This window comes from Telopea speciosissima, chromosome 6 (assembly GCF_018873765.1).
Source record: "Telopea speciosissima isolate NSW1024214 ecotype Mountain lineage chromosome 6, Tspe_v1, whole genome shotgun sequence".
Classification (NCBI taxonomy): domain Eukaryota; kingdom Viridiplantae; phylum Streptophyta; class Magnoliopsida; order Proteales; family Proteaceae; genus Telopea; species Telopea speciosissima.
Window position 1 is genome coordinate 45,212,571 of NC_057921.1, and position 14,020 is coordinate 45,226,590.

Below are 14,020 nucleotides of genomic sequence, written 5' to 3' on the forward strand. Positions count from 1 at the left end.
CCAAAACCCACCTTATTTTGCTGGACTGGATCCTTCAACTCCCACCACGGCTAGAGGAGAGCCAAATTAGTGAATTACATAACTCAAGAAGTCATGGATCGGAACTAGGCCATATTTTCAGGGTGTCAGCCATACCGTTATATTTTCTTGGAATTAAAGTGAAATTATAGGCTTTAAATATAAAGTAAGATAAACAACATCCTCCAGGAACATAAATACCTTTTAAATTTTAGTATTTTCTAAAATATCCTTTAAGATCCCATTTTCCTTGGCTGCCAGCCTTGTAGAAGGAACTTGTACAATTGAGCAGCATAATTTGGTCCGTTTATCAATAGATGGTGGGTAGAGTGAGAGATAGCCCAAGTCTTGAAACACCTTTCAAAGACTTTTCCCATTACTACTTCTTCATCGAAGAAGAGATCGATATTTAATCTCTCAAAGACTTTTCCCATTACAATTTCTTCATGGGAGAGAGAGATATTTATTTCCACCTTACTCCCTCCTCTTCTATAAATACCCACATTGAGGTGAGGAAGATTATAAACTGTATCCCTTCAAAGTTCAAACACAAGAAGCAGAAGCAGCTGCAATGGAGAACTCCAGAGTAGATATGGCGCTTCTCTCTGTCCTTCTCTTCGCCCTTGTCTCAGGTTTGTTCTTAATTATGGTTTCTTTTCTTTGTTTTCATATCTTCTTTCTCTTTAATTACTACTATGGATCGGTTTGGTTAGAAGAGAAATGAGTGTTAGTAAAGTAATCTTTTAACAAAATTTTCACTTTCCTTATAACCAAACAACCGTTTTATGTGGGATTGCATGCAGGAGGGTTGTCACTTACCTTCACGTTCAAAAACAGCTGTAGTTACACAGTTTGGCCAGGAACATTAACGGGAGATAACAAAGCCCAACTTTCTTCAACTGGTTTCGAGTTGGCCTCTGGAGCTTCAAGTTCCGTAGATTTCACGTCTGGTTGGTCAGGCAGGATCTGGGGCCGAACATTATTGTTCATCTACAAGTGGATTTAAATGTGAAACCGCAGACTGTGGGTCCAGTCAAGTTTCATGCAATGGTGCAGGAGCAAACCCACCGGCCAGCTTGGTGGAATTCACTATTGGAAGTAGTAGCACAGAGAAGGACTTCTACGACATCAGCCTTGTGGACGGATTTAACTTGCCTGTCTCGGTGGCTCCACAAGGTGGAACCGGTGATTGCCAAAAGGTGGGATGTTCAGGTAATGTGAACTCGGTTTGCCCTTCGGAGTTGAGTGTGACGGGGTCTGATGGAACCACAATCGCTTGCAAAAGTGCGTGTGCTGCGTTTGGGACTGATGAGTATTGTTGCACTGGTGCTTATAATACGGCTGAGACTTGTCCACCCACCAAATACTCGCAAATCTTCAAGGAACAGTGTCCTGATGCCTACAGTTACGCATATGATGATGAGACAAGCACTTTTACATGCGCTGGTGCTAATTACCTCATCACCTTCTGCCCTTAGCTAGAAACAATCATTTCATCAGCTAGCTTGGAATTCATTCCAGAAAATAAAATAGCATAGCATAGCATAGCATAGCATAGCATATGATAGAACCAAGCTAAGCATTAAGAATAAGAAAGAGAAATTTGTACTTGGGCATTGGGGTATGTACTTTATACTTAGTTACAATTCTCTCCATTAGATTGTAAGCTTCCATTTTAATAAATAAATGAATAGACTGCCTGTTTTATACATTATGGCTAATATGGTGTGATTTCTATTTCAATTTCAATTTCAATTTCAATTTCCTGCATAGGGTGATTTTTATTTCATAAATAGTTTGGTTTGATTTTTGCACATTATTTAACTGAAATGGAAATCAAATTTCATTGAAATTCTAAAATAGGTGAAAAGGTCTATCAATTTCAAAATTAAAATTGCTTTCAACATTTTTCTTTAATGAGCACATGGTTAATTTGATGAGCAAAGCAGTAATTTTATGTTAAGAATAGAACACTGCTCTTCTCCTTGATGGTCTCACCACCACCCTCGTTCAAAGAAATATCGAGAATCTATTCTCAGTTAATGAATTACCAAATGGATTTCTTATTCTTCAAATATTTCACATTAATGCAATCAAACAGTTTCAATTTCTTGACCAAAAATCTATTTATTGATTATTTCATAAAAATAAATCCAAAATTTGAAATAAAAATCATACTAAATCAGATCTTTGTTCCCTTTCATCATGGAAACTTTCTATCTTTATTTTATTTTTGGCTGAGTGTTTCCTGCCCAGGAACGTATGTTACGCCAATAGAAAACACCCACTCACAGTCCCCTTTGGAATAATTTTTCCTTATCTTCTTTTTTTTTTTCTTTTTTTTTTTTTTTGGGGGGGGGGGGGCCTACAACTTCTTTTGGGGAGGCTATGGTTGTAATGGTTAATACCATTGAAAGTTGTAAAATGTAAATTTACAATCTCGTGAGAAGAGGCTTATGTACCACAATATGTAGTAGAGTAACAGAATGATTATATTGATCGTGATCCTTTGTTGTCAGGCAACCGTCGTGCGGCCTCACACAGGCAGGGGCAAAATGACTGCTCCACCAAATATCCAAGCACCTTGCCCGGGTGGGGTCCATGCCCTGCCTATGTGAGGTCACACACCGACTGCATGGCTGCCCGACAGCAAAGGATCCAAATTGATTATTACAAAAATACACTATGGGTATATAAGCTTATATGGCTCCTTTTGGTGGCTGATGTGTTATGAGTAATAGAGTGAATATAAAAATTCATTATTGGTATATAAGCTTATGACTTATGGTCTATGAGTCATGTTTTTCCAAAACTCGACATTTTATAGGTAAAATTCCTTGTATATAAAATGACTTAATTGTTCTTACAATCCTACCAAAAAGGATAAGAGTCTGGTTCCTTTGCACGTAACCATTTGTCCTATTTTTACCATTTACAAGGGGAAGAAGAGGTATTAATGAAAACAAAAAGGACAAGTGGTTACCTCTCACATATATGTTCACTTGTTGTACGTCCGTGCAGATGATCCATAACACTAAAGAGGTACGTAAAAGGGGAGGGTAAGACCTTACCCTTAGCCTACCCTTACCCTCCCCATTTCTTTATAGGGGTAGGGTAAAGAACACAGGTATATGGATCCCCGTTGCCAGCCCCAGACAAATTTGGTGAGATTGTTAAAGAAAAGAAACGAACATAACATTATTTCTCATAAATTATTTCTTTCTAATAGTTTACAGTTTCTAGCTCCTAAGTGAAATTTTCAACTTCTTCGCATCTGATTTTGTTTTGATATTTTACGCATTTTTCTATGTTTGGTATTACGTGCATTTGTTTCAACTAGATTAATTGTCTCCATGCATGAGAGAGAGCCATCAAAATATTGTTGAGGGGACTAACGAATGGAAATCACAAAGTAAAACAAAACGAGCGATGGCTTTTCATTCATCGAGTGTCTCACAACTCTATTTCCTCAATCCCTTTCTCTGATATTATCAAACACATCAGATGACCTTTACCGTTAATCTCTATTGTCTTGTCTTGACTTTGTAATTTAGTTTTGGATCAGATAATGACCATATAAATATATAGTCTACAAGATGAAGGGGTCAGCTGGGTCTTTTATGTTTACAGACTTATATAGCATACATGAAATTAATTAAGAAGACTCTTGACTTATATAAATGACCAAAACGCGGTGGTCCAAATTTATGATTAGCCACACATTTGGATCGTCTCTACACCTATTTGGAAATTATCTCTATGAAGACTTGTTACCTCATTGAAAGGAAAAGAAATTAACAATATTTTTGGTTGCTGAGTCCATGAACGCAACTCCACCTCCATCCCAACACCCACCTCCTTCTCCTTGTTGGGGTACAATGTCTTGTATTCCGTCGATTAATTTATGGGTTGATTTCGAAGAGCCGTTAAGAGGCTGTAGTCCTCTAGGCATTTTTTTATGGACTATATGAGTATTTCAGTAAAATTTCTGTATAGGGTTTCGCTATAAATCTCTGCAAAGCAGCCTGTGAGAGAGATGTACGTGAGGACGATCAGCTCTAACCCTATTCTCCATTGATAGTGAAACAGATCTCATCTCACCGTGAACATAAGCAATCTTGTCGAACTACGTAAATCCTTGTGTTAATTGTATGATTATGGTGAAGGATATAAAAGGTTAACTGGTGCATATCTCCTCAGTCGATATTGAAAAGCAGTTGGAGAACCATCATCCTTTGCTAATAAGGGAAGAGACCAAAAAGAGATAGAACTTGGGACCTAATGGATCGAGGTAAGCCCATTACAGCAAAACCAACACGTACAAGTCGATCATGAACAAAATGGGACAGGACTTGGGACCTAATGGAGGTAAGCCCATTGATCTCCATTAAAAGCCATCGGTTTAAGCCCATACAAAGTGAGATGTAGTTTATGTTTGGGGTTGTGGGCTTATGCGATGTGGGCTTGAACCCACTTAAGGTTTTAAGAAATTTTGTGCTGGGCTTTAAGAACCCTTATTGTTATGTCCAACTGCTCCCTTAACTGGTCAGGTATCATAACCTGAATCGGGGACCAAACCAAATGACTAAGCCATTGGCCCAAACCAACCCGATATCTAACCCGGACCAAGGTCCAACCCAACCCATTTCTTGAACCAATTTTTTTTCCCTTGATTATGACAAGGTAACTGGTTATCTTACGGAAACAGATGATCAATTTGTAAAATTAGACGAGGCTGTAGCCATGACACTCATTGGAAAGTTCAGTTGTAGGAAGGGTGTAAGGATATATATATCATTGATACGTTCTGTTTATTCTAGTTATAAACCTCCATTGTTCTTAATACATTCTGTTGCAATGAAAATCCACTTTTGTTATTTTTAGGTAGTAGAATGATGTATGCCTAGAATGTGTTTGTAAAATTGGGGGTTTGATTTTTATTTTTTTATTATATTAGTGGTTAAGTTGGGGCTTGACTGGATTGGGGTTGGGGCACTAGACATGTCATGCCCCTATTCCAGAGAAGGAATATAATGTAATATAAAGGGTGATTAGGACGATACGTGTCATCCTACTAAACCGCCCGGATCACTGACACAGTGTCCCAACGCACAGTCATAACCAATATTAACACAATATAATATCAAAATGTGGGAAAAAAAAATATTACATTCCAAAGATCAGTAGTATTGCGGAAGCGTATAGAATTAAATAGTTACAAGATGTTCAAAGGCTAGATGATAAATACAGTAGTTAGTTACATTTCCAATGACCATCTAATAACTATCAAAAGGGTATAACAGTAAATGTTTCAACACGGGCCTAAGCACCAAAAGTAAATCAAAAAGGGACCAAGTCCCGAATATCCTCACGGCCCGTAGGCGCAATCATCACAAGGACAACCGTCGCCATGTTCCTCGAACACAACTCCCGGCTCCTCTTCACCAATCTCATTGTATCCCAAGGGATGAACTCCAAGTCCCACGAGATACCTGCCACCTGTATCATAATCTAAAAAGTGTGCGCACGAGGGGGTTAGCTCCACTGAGCCAATGAGGGGATGGGGATGCACAAACACGCAATTCACATAGTCCAATGATGCATGCACATGTTAATTTTATTTTTTCACCTAACAAACAACTAAGTCAAAGGTATATGCTACTGTGACAACTCAGAAAACAATGTGGGTCACTTATCTTATCACCACAATGAATTCTCAATTGTCACCAGGGAGCTACGTCGATCGAAACCTCCAAGACCACTCAGTGGCAGACCCCGATAACCAATACTATCATGACTGGCCTCCCTCCCCTCCACAGAATCCGGTGTACTGATTACCCAACACCTAAACCCCTATTGGTAAGGGTCGTAGCATAAGGGTGCAAAATCCTAGCCGCAGATATACTAAATGTAAGTCCTATCGTCCTGAGAGGTAATCCGGGCGGATCAACTTTTCATTTGGTTTAGTACCCGGTTACCAGCACGGCACGACGCATACAGTTCAACATGACGTTCAACATAATTACTTCATAAAAATATATATAGTATACGGGATTCCGGCACCGGCACCGGCACCCACCGGCACCGAGACCCATCAAAGTAAAGCATCTCCAATCAATCATCATAACAATCATATATAATGCAATATGCGCAAGCATGCTTAATAATTTATAATGATGACATAATATACAATGCAAAAATAAAATCAAGCCCAAACAGCCAAACCTACTCACCGTATGTGTTATGTCTCAAGTTATGGGTTGCCGCCGAGGTTAAGTAACACGTTGCAAGAAAGGGGAAATATAACCTACTGGAAAAGTGAGAACAGGGTTAATTATATAAAATGGGAGAATCCCCAAAAGATACCCCATAATTTAGCTAAGTTTAAGGTTTCAGAGATAGGGTGGTTTTATGGGTGGTTTCATGCCCAAAACCTAAATCCACATGTAAATCCTAGCTAACCAGGGGCTCAGGAAGGTCTTTGCCCAATGTGGTTTTATGGGTGATTTGTCTTAGAACATTAAACTACGCCTAAAACCGACTTTAACAGAGCTTTCTCAGGAGGGTGGTTTCAAGGTGGTTTCTCGTAGGTACTGAAACCGTATGTAAAACCACATACCTGTAGAACAGAAAATGGAAAGGTTTCTCATCAGGGGTTCCTTCCCCAAGGGGTTTGAGGGTAAGGAGGCTTCAAGAAAGCTTCCCCCTAAGTTCAGTAGGGTCCTATGACCTCATTAGGTCCATATAATCCCAAGAACTCAAGAGGAAAAGCAACGAGAATCCTATTTTAGGGCATAATAGGGTAGAAACCCTAAGTCTTTCAATTGGAGAAGGATTGTGAGCTTTAGGACTAGCCATGGAGTGAAATAGCTCCACAATAATCACAGCTAAGGGTTCCAATCGACCTTTGGGTTCTAAGACAAACCCTAGACCGATTCTCTCCCATTTCTCCAAATCCTAAATCAAAATAAAAGAAGGGAGAAAGCTTTAATGGCTTACCTACCCTAAGGTAGAAGCTCCACGTTGAGGCTCCAAGAGGTGGGGTCTCTAACCTCCCACTAAGCTGCTGCACTCTTCTCCCTCCTTCTCTCCTTCCTCTTTACTCCTCCACGTTTAGGGTAGATGAGAATGATGAATGAGAAGTAAATGTTCTCTCTCTCCCTCTTGGACTTATTTATAACAAGTGGGTATTTGGGTACCTCAAGTCAAATGGGTCATGAGGGCCTAATGGGTTGACCCATTAGTTCTATGTGGGTAAGTGAATGGGATAACCCATCCTTTGGTCAATAGGGTTAAATGGGCCTTTAGTGAAATGGACCATACAAGTTAAATGGCTTCTTAAGTTAAATGGGCCTGCCCACAAGCTTTAATTAAGGAAAAGCCCACTTTAAGATGGGTTCACATGAGATGGTTATAAGTTCTCAATGTACTTTCCAAAGGTAAGTGGGACCCAAAATTAAAATATTCCCCTCTCACATGAAATAGCTCAGCGGTTCAGGCCTTGACCTGCACTTCGAGGTCACCAAGGAAAGAATAAATAATAAAACTTGAGGGTTAGAACTTACTTTTCCCTGGTCATGGTTTATCACCCATGACCCCGAATAGCTTCGCCACCGCAATGCCAAGCTCATCACTGAACGAAGTGTCCAACTGAGACGACGGTCCAGGATGCTCTCTCCTAAAATCCTCGCTTCCCGGGCTGATACTTGGAGGATAGTCAACAAAGTCGCCGTCAACGAACTTTCCCCACTGGCGGTTGAGGAATCTTTCCTCCACAGGCAAACCCGTATTGTGGTCAATGATTTTGTAACTAGGTTTGACCAGCATGGAGAACAGGTCACCAGCATACATGGCAGCGGTATCTACACGTCACGAGAAGAAATAATATTTAATTATATCTCGAGGTGCAGGTATAACATCCCCCCCCACCTTATAAGAAATTTTGTCCTCAAAATTTGACGTACCTTGTAGATAGGCAAGAAAAGGGTATTTTGCCCGCATCTCTACCTCTACCTCCCAAGAAGCTTCCTCTTCAGGATAGTTGCACCATTTCACCTTCACATAATAGATGGACCGGTTGCGAAGATGAACAACTTTGCTATCCAAAATCTTTTTAGGGAGCTCTTTGTAGAACATGTCGGTCGCAAGTTCTGGCGGTCCATGTGTCAGTACATGGCTTGGATCATGGACATACTTCCTCAATATGGACACGTGGAAGACGTCATGCACACCTTCTAAAGATGGAGGGAGTGCTAACCGATACGCCACTGGTCCAATTCGTGCAAGGATCTCAAATGGCCCTATAAACCTCGGGCTCATCTTGCCCTTCTTGCTGAAGCGCATCACCCCTTTAGAGGGTGATACCTTAAGGAACACTTTATCGTCGATAGTGAACTCAAGGTCTTTTCGCCTCAGGTCTGCATAACCCTTCTGCCTGGACTGAGCCGCCTTGATCCGCTCACGAATTAAATCCACCTTCTCGCATGTCACCTGAATCAACTCGGGTCCAAGAATACGTCGTTCACCTACTTCGTCCCAATATAAAGGTGTCCGACACTTCTTCCCATACTGAGCCTCAAACGGTGCCATGCCTATAGTAGCCTGGTAACTGTTATTGTAAGCAAACTCAATAAGTGAGAGATGCTCGTCCCAGCTGCCCTGCATATCAATGGCACAAGCTCGGAGCATATCTTCTAATGTCTGAATAGTCCTCTCCGACTGTCCGTCCGTCTGAGGGTGGAAGGCTGTACTGAAACTCAACAGTGTACCCATTGCCTTCTGAAAACCACCCCAGAATTTAGATGTGATTCTAGGATCCCGGTCGGAGATGATGCAAACAGGAACTCCGTGCAGACGAACTACATTATCAATGTACAAGCGAGTCAGCTTGTCCATCGAAAAGGTGATCTTCATGGGGATGAAGTGAGCCGTCTTTGTCAATCTATCAACGACGACCCATATGGTATAGACACCTCTAGGTGTGCGGGGTAGCCCGGTGATGAAATCCATAGTAACATGCTCCCACTTCCACTCCAAAACAGGCAATGACTGTAAGAGGCCATGAGGTCACTGTCTGTCCGCCTTCACCTACTGACATGTAAGGCATTTTACCACATACTCAGCCACATCCCTCTTCATTCCACTCCACCAATAATATTCCTTCAGATCTCTATACATCTTCGTACTACCTGGATGAATAGAATAAGGAGAGTCATGGGCTTCAGCTAACACTTCCTTCCTCAACTGAGGGTCACTAGGAACACATAAGCGATGTCTAAACATGAGAACACCACTTTCTGTCAAAGTAAAGTCTAGTTCCCACTGTGTGTCTTCCCTGATAGCCACAATGATCTTTAGGAATTCTTCATTTGAAGCCTGAGCTGACTGGATTCGCCCTACTAGTGTTGACTGTACTGATAAAGCTGACAAGGATAAGGTAACACCATCAACTAGTAGTTTCAGGTCCATTCTTCTAGCTTCCTCAACAAGTTTCTCACTGACTACCAATGATGCCAGTGACAAGGACTGAGATTTCTGGCTCAGCGCATCAGCTACCACATTTGCCTTGCCGGGGTGGTAATGGATAGTACAATCATAATCTTTCAACAACTCCAACCACCGTCGCTGCGTCATATTGAGTTCCTTCTGTGTAAAGAAGTATTTGAGGCTCTTGTGATCACTGTAAATCTCGCCCTTCTCACCATACAAATAATGTCTCCAGATTTTCAAAGCGAAGACCACTGCTGCAAGGTCCAAGTCATGGGTCGGGTAGTTCTTCTCATAGTCCTTCAATTGCCGAGAAGCATAAGCCACAACCTTTCCATCTTGCATTAGGACACAACCTAAGCCCATTTTAGATGCATCACTGTAGACTACCATCCCTCTAGTACCATTAGGAATAGTAAGTACTGGAGCGGAAATCAGCCTCTGCTTGAGCTCTTGAAAGCTCTTCACACAGCTATCAGACCACTCAAACTTCACTCCCTTTCGGGTCAGTCATGTCATAGGAGCGGAGAGCCTTGAGAAGTTCTCAATGAACCTCCTGTAATACCCGGCTAGTCCCAAAAAACTACGAATGTCTGCCACACTCTTGGGTATCGCCCAGTCAACTACTGACTTCCCCTTGCCAGGGTCAACCTCTATACCCTTACCAGAAATAAGGTGTCCCAAAAATGCCACCTGTTATAGCCAAAACTCACACTTACTGAATTTGGCGTACAACTGCTTCTCCCTCAAGCGTTGTAATACTAGGCGAAGATGGTCTGCATGCTCCTCCTCGCTCTTAGAATAGACCAAGATGTCATCAATGAAGACAATGACATACTTGTCTAGAACATCGTGGAACACCCGGTTCATCAACTCCATAAAGGCGGCTGGGGCATTGGTCAACCCAAAGGACATGACCAAGAACTCATAATGACCATAGCGAGATCTGAATGTTGTCTTGCTGATATCACTATCTCTGATCTTCAACTGATGGTACCCTGATTGGAGATCAATCTTCGAGAACACCTTAGCACCCTGTAGTTGATCGAATAGGTCATCGATCCTAGGCAAAGGATATCAGTTCTTGATTGTCAATTTGTTTAACTCACGGCAGTCAATGCACAGATGCATACTACCGTCCTTCTTTTTCACAAACAACACAGGGGCTCCCCAAGGAGATACACTGGGTCTAATGAAACCGTTCTTCAACAGGTCATTCAACTGCTCTTGTAGCTCCTTCAACTCAGTTGGGGCCATCCTGTAAGGTGCCTTGGATACTGGGGCTGCACCAGGAATCTGATCTATCATGAACTCTGTCTCACGATCTGGTGGCAACCGTGTTAGATCTTCAGGAAAGACATCTGGAAAGTCTTTCACCACACACAACTCTTCTAAAGGCCTGACTTTGGCTTCAGTGTCTATCACAGATGCCAGGTAACACTGACATCCCTCTGCCAACAACTTCTGTACTGGGAGAGTAGAGATGATAACTTTCTTGGGTCTCTCCCGCCTAGTACCCATAAACACAAACTCTTCACCTTCAGCTGGTTTGAACAGAACCTTCCTCTTTGAACAGATTAGACTGGCCTTGTGAGTTGATAGCCAATCCATTCCCAAAATCACATTAAAGTCTTTCATATCCAGCAGTAATAAACTTGCTTTGAGCCCACGACCACACACATGTATAGGGCAAGGACCGCAAATTGAGTCAAGTTCAACCTTGCTACCCGTTGGTGTACTGACTATTAATTTTTGGGCCATTTGCTTTGGTTCGACAGGTATCTTCTTAGCAAAACTAGGGGACACAAAAGAATGTGATGCCCCCGAGTCAAACAAAGCATAAGCAGGCTGAGAGCAAATAAGAACCACACCTGACAAGCAACAGACAACCAATCATAGAAACAAAAGCTATAAATATGCACATCTTAAGAGTAGAGTGCATTACCTGTAATAACACTAGGATCGTCCTGGGCCTCTTCATTTGTCACAGAATATACCCGACCTTGAGATCTGTGGCCCGGAGTAGGAAGAAGAGAACGCACAACTGCCTTGGCTTGGGGTGCCTTTTGTGTAGTTGCACCTGGAGGACCTGTCATCCAAGGATGAGGACAGTCTCGAACCATATGCCCGGACTCCTTACAATTGTAACATATAAGGGTCTGGTAACCATAGTGAGGAGTTGATGTAGGCTTGGGTGCTTGCACCGCATCTGACCTACGGGACTGGACCGGAAAATCTATAATGTAGGATCCTCGCTTTTGGAATTTTGTGGATCCCTTAGGCTCATAAGAGGTCATGGGTCTTTTCCCAGCCTGAGTGGCCCTGTAGTTCTCTCTCTGCTGGTCCGCAATCACCTTGGCGGCCTGGACCATCTTAGCATAAGTAGGGTACTTGTGAAGCACCACAAAAGTACTAATGCTAGGTCTAAGCCCCTTCTCAAACTTCCTAGCCTTCACATCCTCAGCCTTCATGTGCATCGGGGCGAAGTAAAACAGCTCCTCAAAAGCTTGCTAGTACTCAAGGACCGATTTGGATCCTTGAAAGAAGCTCATAAACTCAAACTCCTTCTTATCACGGCTTATCACGGAAGTTCTGAGGGAAGAAATTTTTGAAGAAGACTTCTTTGAATTGAGCCCAAGTTGCCTCTGGGTGAGTTGCCCAAAAATGGTCTTTAGAGGAGAGCCACCAAGCATCAGAATCACCCCGAAGCTGGTAGGTAGCACACCGGATCTTGTCCTTGTCATTGCACTATATCACTTCAAAGATCCTCTCAAGGTCCCTTATAAATGTTGCCGGGAAAAAGGAATCATGGGCCATCTTGTAGAAGTTGGAGGACGATGTTTCTGAAATCTTTCCAACAGCTTAGCGGCATCTGCCCAAGCCGGAGCCACCGCTTGGACTGGAGGAGCCACTAAAGTGGGAGGTAGAGTAGGTGTTAGCACCTCTTGTGCCAAAGAAGTTCCAACGACAGTAGGAGTCAAGGGAACATTAGGTATGGCAGAATCCACAGGGGCAGGTGGGGGAGGATTGACTTGCACAGGAGGGGGCACTGACTACCTTTCCTTAACAAAGTCTTGGAACATAGTAGTCATATTTTGCATAAATTGGCGCTGCTCTTGTTGCGCCTCCCTATGCTCTCGTTCCATAGATTGTAATCTATTGCTCAACAAGGCGGCGACATCCACATTATTATTAACTGGCGGTGCTACCGATAAAACCGTATTCGAAGCCTCGTCGGCTTCTTCCCTAGCAGAGGAATGGTTGGCATTGGACCACGTGTTAACCATGGTAAACACCTGGTTACAGTCAAAACCCACAGTTATGGACACAATAACAATCATAGGCAATCAACCATAAAATTGCTTTACAAAGGTAACCACAGGCCATAAGAGGGGTAAGGGAAGCAATAATGAGGGTAATAAGCATTAGAAACAAGTCGGTTAAGTAAAACAGGGTCAAAAACTCTTTCTGGCCAGGGCGGTTTTAAGTGTGGTTTCACTTAATATTCAAAACCGCAGGTAAATCCGACTTTAACAGAACCCAGAAAATAGCTTCTGTTAAGTGCGGATTCACAGGTGGTTTAACTAGACTAAAACCATGGGTAAAACCACATGGCCCAAAACTTAAAAATTAAAAACCCGCGACTTAAAGGGTTACTGTTCTATTTTCAAAACACCTTTGAAAGGCTCTGGAGAACCTTAGGAGCAACCGTAGCCTCTCTCTCTCCACCATTTCTTGGTAGATTTTGGTACTCAAATCACTCCACCATAGCACTCGATCGATTTCAGGTATGGTCTCTTCCTTTTCTATCGATCCCTCTCTCTCTCCCATCAATTTCTCTCATGGAGAAGCCCCAATATGCGTTTTTTTGTTTATGGCAACTTGGGGTTTCACTTTCTTGTTGTAAAATAGACTGTTTATAGCCCACTCCTAATCGATTTCACACCATATGCAACCTATATGAGGCATCTCCCACGATTTTGCACCTGCATTAGGGATTTGGGTTGGGTTTTGGAGAAATCCCAAACCCTAACCGAAAAATTCCGTTTCTTTTTGCCCCAAATGAATTCGATTTTTCTATATAGTGTCAATTTGTACTAATTTGGGTTGTCACTATCATATTTACTTTGTTTTTCATTACTCAAATTCCCAACCCCAAGTCTAAACCGAAATTTCTGTTTTCCTTTTTGTCAAATCTGAATCAATTTTTTTTGCTATATATATGCTTAGTTTCCTCTAATTTAATTGCCTCAAGACATAGTTACTTGTTTATCATGATGTAAACTCCAAGCACCACATCTGAAAATTTCCTTTGAAATTTTGAGCATGCTTTATACCAATAAAGCCATATATAATTTTTTTTCTTCTTGTTTGGTCTTGCTATTTTGTATGAGATTTCAGGTTCTAAGTACAATATAACCATAGATCTTTGTTATCTACCAAATCACCCCCACAATGGCCATACATTCCCTATTTCCCTAGCATCTTAGGCCACAGATCGATAGAAATCTGAACT

The 14,020-nt window shown here is 41.9% G+C and overlaps 1 pseudogene; it reads left to right on the forward strand.

Moving 5' to 3' along the window:
- Nucleotides 1–558: 558 nt before the first annotated feature.
- On the forward strand, nt 559–1,521 carry LOC122664892 (annotated as a pseudogene).
- The last annotated feature ends 12,499 nt before the right edge of the window (nt 1,522–14,020 follow it).